General features: G+C 37.6%; 1 long non-coding RNA gene across 4 annotated transcripts; it reads left to right on the top strand.

Annotated features, from left to right (window-relative positions):
- The first annotated feature begins 1,415 nt into the window (after nt 1-1,415).
- LOC131601771 (uncharacterized) lies at nt 1,416-3,901 on the top strand. Of its 4 annotated transcripts, none has more exons than XR_009283830.1 (4): nt 1,416-1,879; nt 2,039-2,446; nt 3,003-3,071; nt 3,192-3,899. It is a non-coding gene; the product is annotated as an uncharacterized LOC131601771 (long non-coding RNA). The 4 variants fall into 4 exon arrangements; XR_009283829.1 differs by having other exon boundaries at nt 1,417-1,879; nt 3,003-3,043; nt 3,192-3,895; XR_009283827.1 differs by having other exon boundaries at nt 1,417-1,879; nt 3,003-3,901.
- Nucleotides 3,902-7,476: the final 3,575 nt, after the last annotated feature.

The raw sequence follows: 7,476 nt of genomic DNA, 5'->3' as shown, positions 1-7,476 counted from the left end.
CAATATATTTATCCCAAAGAGGGAAAGGAATATCAGAAAACCTAAGATGGATAAGAACGAGGTCTTTCGACCAGAGATAAGGTACGGGAGTCGGTTACGCAAGGGGAAGGTACTAGCACCCCTCACGCCCATCGTACTCGATGGTATCCACCTATGTTTGTTGCTATCTAAAGGGTGTATAAATCTAAAGCTTAATTACTAAGGGAATGCATGCAAATGAATGAAAAAGAAACACGGGGAAAATAAGGTTTATAAATAGTTGTGCTCGCTTAGGCCCCGCGACCCAATGCCTACGTATCCTTTTCAGGAATCAGAGCGCCGTAGTTCGGCTCTTTAGTTTTTGTTTGTTTTTGTGTTTTTTAGTGGACGAAGTTACATTCGCACTCCGCTGCTCGACCTCTGGAGTCTTAAGCTGGGAATGGAGCGGAAATAACGTGTCCGATTAAAGAATGCCTCGGAGGCGAGATAGAGAAAAGAGTTTGAGCGTTCAAGTTGCACCCTAAAGCAAGGGAGACTCGAGTTGCTCTTTGGTTTGTGTTTTTTAGAATTTGGGAACTTACGCCCGAATGGTTCCCTAAAGCAAGGGAGATCCAAGCACTCGAATGATTCCCTAAAGCAAGGGAGATTCAAGCTTCCATTCCCTTTTTAATGATTTTCACTTTTTTATTAATGACTTTTAGTATTTTCTTGGTGTTTTTTATGGGATTTAATTTGGATAGTTGTTAGGTGTTTTAAAGTTGAAAAGGAAAAGAAACTAGCCTAAGTATGAAGGGAATTTCTACCTAATGTTATCATGGTTTCTACCTAAGGTTAGGAATAAAAGGAATATGAAAGTAAAAGTCACATAAGTAAGATACATGAGCAAAATTGAGTAAGGATACAATGGTACAAAATTATACATAAGCATGTAATGACAAGTCAAGAATATAGTACAAAAATGAACCAAAAATACTACTATTTTTTATATTGATTTTTATGGGAGAAATTGAATTACAAGTCAAGTAAAAAGACTAAAAAACAAATAGCCTAAAAACTAATATTTTTAGTGATTATTTTTTATATGGAAAATTATGTACTAAAGTCTAAAATAATAGGAGAAAATTAGTGTTTTTACTACAAAAAAGAAATGGCAAAAGAAACTAATAGAATTTAAAATGAAATGCAAACAGGGGGCGTGAACTGAGAATAGAGGTGTGATAAGTAACTGGGCGCAGGGCCCATGATGAATTTGGCCCAAGGGGCGTTCTTTTGTTCACGGATTCAATTGCAAGAACGAAATATGGGCTCTGTGAGGGTGATGAATAGCAATCCGGCCCAAGGAACTAAATGATCCATGATTATTTTCACTCAGATTAATTAACAAAATTAATTAATTAAATAAAATTAATCAAAAAATAAACGAAATAGAAAGAGGAAATAGGTTTTTTTTTTTTACGTTACAACGTTTCATCTCCTCACTCTCTCGTTCTCACGCCTCCCTCACATTCATGGAGATTCCGCCGCGCCGGTAATCCCCTACGGTGGCGGCGGTGATCGAACTCTACGCTTCTCAGATTCTCCCTCTCTCTTCCTAATTTCGGATTTAGTTTAACACGATTCCTCATAATACGGATCAAAAGCAAACCCTAGGCCTAACCAACGACGAGATTAAATGCAAACCACTGCGAATCACAGAGCAAGACCATGGGGGAATCGTTCAAGGAGCTTAATACTACACCACAACATCAAAAACGCAGCAAGAGATGAAGAAGGAGGAGTCGATTTGAAGACTTACCTGGATGACGAAGATGGCGAATCGTTGAGGAAAACCGGAGGGGAGAATCAGAAGCTCTTCAGTGTGCGAAATAAACGCAATTGAGGAAATTGATGAATTCTTCCGGTGAGCTTTAGATTTCCACGCCTTCTCTTTGTTATTGCTTGCGCTATCTTCTTCTTCTACTATTCTTTTTTCTTTTGATCTTTGATTTCTGAATTTTGTCTTGGATACGTTGCTTGCGATGATGATGATATTATTATTGCTGCTTTAATGTTGTTGCAGAGATGGATGTGAATCGCGGCTTGAAGCTTCTACGTGGAGAAGATGGAGTTGATGATTGAAGTTGCAAGATAATTGAAGATTCAGTTAAACGATGGTGATTTGATGATGAGTTTCTGAAGTATGAAGATTGTGGAGTTTGTTGGTGATTGTGCAGAGAAATGGTGGAGTGGAGATGAAGATGATGAATTGAGATTGATGAGTATGTGAAAAATGGTTGGGGAATGGAGAGAGTGATGAGAATGAGAAGATGCAGAGAGGGAGAAGAGTGATTGGAGATGAAGATGGTGAATTTCAGAGGGAGAGTGAATCGTGGAATGTGTGAAGGTGAAGTGAAGATTGAAGAAATTGTGAAAAAATGGTGGAGAGGAAAGTGATGAATGGAAGTTCTAATTTATAGATATTCTTCAGGTAAATTCTCCCTCTGAATTTTTCTGTTACTCTCTTCTGATTTTCTGTTATGACTCTGTTAGCTGTTATGAAATGTAACTGATCTTTTGGTAGTTAGGAGTTTATAACTGATTCGGTTATGTGTTAGAGGGTGGTTCTGGTAGTTAGACTGATAACCGATTCTATTTTTCTGTTATAGGTTAGAAAAGTTTGTTACAAAAATAGGTTAGAATTAGTTAGAAATAGTTAGGTTGTTAGGATAGGTTAGTTACCTGTAAAACTGAAATTGGTTAGGAAGTGGTAGTTAGGGAATTTAGTTAAATTCTGTTAATTGTGTGAATTAGCTTGGAACTGTCAGTGATTTTTTTCTGGTTTTTCTTATTGGTTTTGTAATGTGATTGGTCATTGTGTGGTTGAGTGTATTGGAACTGGTTTTGTATAGTTATGTTTTGAATGTGGCTGTTGTAGGTTTTTATGTGATAGTAATAGGTGGTTAGAGATGTTGGTTAATGGAATGCTGCTGGGTTGATAATTAGAACTGCTTGAATGCCATTTTTTGTTTTTTGGAATGCTGCAGGGATGTTTTTAATAGCTGCTGTTGCTGAAGTAATGTCGACTGTGAGTCATTGATGTTTGCTGTTGATGAGTAATCTCTTTCCTTTTTTTTTTGAACTGATGCAAGGATGTTCTTGTATGCTTGATGGATTTTGTATATGGCTGTTTGTGGATTTAAATAGTGATGCTGTTCTCTCTTTTTTGTATGCAGGACTGCAGCAAGTATATGGCATTGGACTTGAAGGGTGATGGAATGGGAAGAAGGACTCTGCGGTTTAGACTTAGGCTTGTATTAGTAATAGGTTTTTGAACTGGTGTATGTGGACCTGCTGTGTATAATATGGTATTTGAAATGTGTGGACTTTGATGTAATGTGAATGATTGAAGTATGATATGAATTTTTTCGTAATGGATGCGTGTTTTGGACACTTGAATGATGATGGTTGGTGGATAATGCTAGTATTTGAACCAATGAGCGTGTTTACATTTTTTACAATGACGAATGACGTAGAATATAGAATTTGGATGATGCAGAAATAGTTTGAATCTACCTTAAATGAGGACCTAGAAACAATAGTAAAATTCCAACTCTTCGAAATCCTTAATCCACAAGAACAATCGTAAACTCTTTAAGTTCCAGTTCAAATCGCACAGGAGAACCAAATGAATCAGTCTTTGTTTGATATGTACACCTCAAAATCAATATGAAACCTTAATAATCCAAAATCCTTGATCCCAATGTCAATTGTTGATTAATGATGCATGTGTTATGTGAAAGACCTAATGAAAGTATGCGTATGAAATGTAAAGCTTACGCCAATTAGGATAAAATCAGATGGGCAAATTTTGGGGTGCAACATTGACCAACCACATGATGAAACGCACTCGTCTTCCTCGCAATAACCTGTAACTCAGACTTATATTTTGCTACGAATTTGCTGCGACTTTATTCATAGCCGGTTCACCTGCAATTCGAAACAAGCTCATACACGCACAAAAATCACAATCAAGCCTATACTTGGACTCGCCTTGGTCGCGTGAATCCAGTAGTACCAGTATCATTCCTTAATTCATCCTAATTCAAGAAGCCCTAAATCTAAGCTCTTAAACCCTAACATGGCATCTTGTTCATAAACCCATATAAACGCAATTCAATTTCCAGAAACACTCATAACATCATATAAAACACAAATATGTAATTAAATCATGTAAATGATGCATGAATTATTGAGATAGAAGGTTTTTAGAAAACGCAAACCGTGGGGTGTTATGCGCGTGTTCTTGATGCTTCGAGGCTTGGTGAGGATCTAAACAAGTTCAGTGATGCTCCAAGAATGTGTTGGGACCTTCAAAACTCTGTGAATCGATCTCAATCACCAAGAATGAATTTGATTTTTTCTTGAATTTTATGAGCTCGAATTAGGGTTCTTGAGGCAGTAAAAAACGTGAATAGGGGTCTGCAATCCTTGTGCTTATGTAATAGAATGAATTAGGTTGAAATTTTGGGCTTGGATCTGTCGCTACCCGCGAAAAATGGATCAGAGTCGCCACTAATATATTTATCCCATCGACGGAAAGGAATACCAGAAAACCTAACTCAGAATAAGAACAAGGTCTTGCGACTAGAGAACAGGGTACGGGAGTCGGTTACGCAAGGCGAAGGTGCTAGTACCCCTCACGCCCATCGTACTCGATGGTGTCCACCTAGGTTTGTTTCTATCTAAAGGGTGTAAACTATGTCTAAGCCTAAATGCGAATGAATGCAAAAGAAATACGGGGAAAAGAAGTAATTATTTACAAGTGTGCTCGCTTAGGCCCCGCGACCCAATGCATACGTATCCCTTACCAGGAATCAGAGCTACCGTAGTTCGGCTCAATAATTTCCATTTGTTTTGTGTTTTTTAGTTGAACAGAGGTTAAGGTCACAATCCACGATGCTCGACCTTTGGAGACTTATACGCCTAGTTTTGGAATGGACTTAACTTGTTCTTAAGGAGAAAAGAATCTTGGGTTTGTGTTTTTTACGTAACTACATGATGAACAAAACCCAATACAAGGTTTCGCACCACTTCGTCACTTTGTTTTAATTCGAGCCTTTATTAAGTGTTTTAAGTGTTTTTGGTTGAGTATTTTTTAAGGGGATTTACTTTGCAATTTGAATCACATAAAAATGTATAATGATCGAGAAACAGATTAGGGAATGAATCCCATTCATTTCTATCCCATTATGTAATGTTCGAGAAACAAATTAGAGAATGAATCCCACTCATTTCTCTCCTATTAAGTAGTGATCGAGAAACAGATTAGGGAATGAATCCCACTCATTTCTCTCCCACTAAGTGATTGAGAAACAGATTAGGGAATAAATCCCACTCATTTCTCTACCACTTTTAGTAAGGTGTGATTCGCATCTATATTTATTAGTGTTTTAAAGTTGAAAAAGAAAAAAGGAAATGAACAAGGGAGACTAACCTATTTCTCTAACCTAAGTGTTATTCTAAGTCTAATTCTAAAGTTAACATGGTGACTAAATTCTAAAAGGAGCATTAAAATGATATTGACAAAATAGCTCCAAAATATGGCCAAAAAGCTAGCAACAAAATTACACAACAATTACACAAAAATAACATGGAAATAGTACAAAAACAATCAAAATAAGTGATCCAAAAATTAGTACTAAAATTAGTATAAAAATACTACTATTTTTATGTGTTTTATTAAGCCTTTATTACGTTTTATCACCTAAAAGAATGTAGAAAAACTAAGTGGAAAAAAAAACCTAAAATCTACAAGATTTAGATGGAGTCAGGGGGGTGCATGGCCTGAATTAGTGTGTGGGGCAAGTAAAGGCGTAGGGCCATCATCATGAGGCCCAAGGTGGATTGTTTTTTCATATTTTTGTTATAGATTTTTTATTCAAACCTTACATTAAGCTTGATTGATCGTCATTAATACCATTAATTTCAATTAATCAAATGAGAGTCAAAGTTAATAAAATTAAAAAAAAGGATTTTAGGGTTTATCACGTTATGACCCATCAGCTTCTCATTTCACTCAGACCTCCTTCGTCTCTCTCGCACGCGATTTCCGGCGAGTCCTTCCGCCGTGGACCGCCGTTTCCATTCTCTCAATCTGCAAAACCTCAACATCAACCCTATCTCATTTCTAAAGCTCTATACGACTACGTACTCCAATCACCGGGATTTTCCTCCAGGAAGCGGGATTGTGGAGCTCGAAAGGAAACCCTAAGAACATATAATGGTAGTTAAATCATCCTCAATTAGAGAATCACGCAACCAGATGAGGGTTCCTATTCTACACAGTGTATACAATCAGGTGGCGAAGTGATTTTGAGCAACAAAGAGGAGGTTTTAGGCTTACCGACCGGAGCAGTTCCGGTGACTCTTCAACGGCGATAACGGTAACAGAAAACCAGTGGCTCGACGCGAAATAAACGCGGAGTCTTGAAGATGAGCCTCGGCTTGGAGCACATACGAAGACAGCGACGACAAACCTTAGGTAACGTACACTCTGAGCTCTTACTTGTTCTCGATTCTTCCCCGTCCTCTAACTCCTTCGATCCTCTTCTTCTTTTTGTGATTTTCTTTGTGTGAATCGTTATTGCGTTCTTGGTGCGTTTGAGAGAGTGCTGAGGGAGATGATGAAAATTAGGCTTAGCACACCTTCATTCAGAGTTCAAAGGTGAAACTCTGATGAAGATTGGTGGTTGTGCTTTGGTGAGAGTGGAGAGGATATGGTTGCAGAGAGTGAGCAGAGAGAAGATGAAGATGATTGGAGATGAATGGAAGAGATGGAGTGGATGGTGGAGGAATGAAGAGAATGACATGGAGAATTGAGATGAAGAATGGTAGAGTGTGGTGGTTATGGTGTGTGTAACCTCTGAAGCTTAGAAGTGAACATGATTATATAGGGAAAATTGATTGAAGCTGGCAGTTAGAGAGGGTAGAATCTGAGCCCTTGGATTCAGATTTCGGTTAGAAATATTGGAGGGTGAGATTCGAGGTTAGTTAGGTTCTGTTATTCTGTTATAGATTAGTTATGAAGGTAGTTATGGTTAGTTAGAACTCTGTTATTTGCAGTTGGTTGGAAGTTGTTTACAAGCTGTTAGAAATATGGTAGGCTGAGCTGGTTATTGATTTAGTATGTTTATGAATGGATATGGCTTCTGGTTTTGTAGAAGGACTGATTTTGGTATGATAATGTAAACCAGTTTTTTTTATGAGATGTGAATGTATGTATTGTTATGCATTTGAGTGTGATGGGAAGAGATTAGTTAATGGCTGTTAGCATGAAGGTATGGGAAGTTTGTGTATTGAGTTTATGACTTTGATTGAGTGTTAGATGCAAACAATTGCTACTGATGTCCTTCTGCCGTGGATTTTCATGACTGTCACGTAGCTTGTTTTTTATTCCTTATTTTTTTGAACTGTTTCGTGTTGGTTGTAGGGCTGGTTATTGTGAATGAATATATGTAT

The sequence above is a fragment of the Vicia villosa genome, linkage group LG5 (genome assembly GCF_029867415.1).
Source record: "Vicia villosa cultivar HV-30 ecotype Madison, WI linkage group LG5, Vvil1.0, whole genome shotgun sequence".
In the NCBI taxonomy this organism is placed as follows: domain Eukaryota; kingdom Viridiplantae; phylum Streptophyta; class Magnoliopsida; order Fabales; family Fabaceae; genus Vicia; species Vicia villosa.
This window is presented reverse-complemented; position numbering and strand designations above follow the sequence as displayed.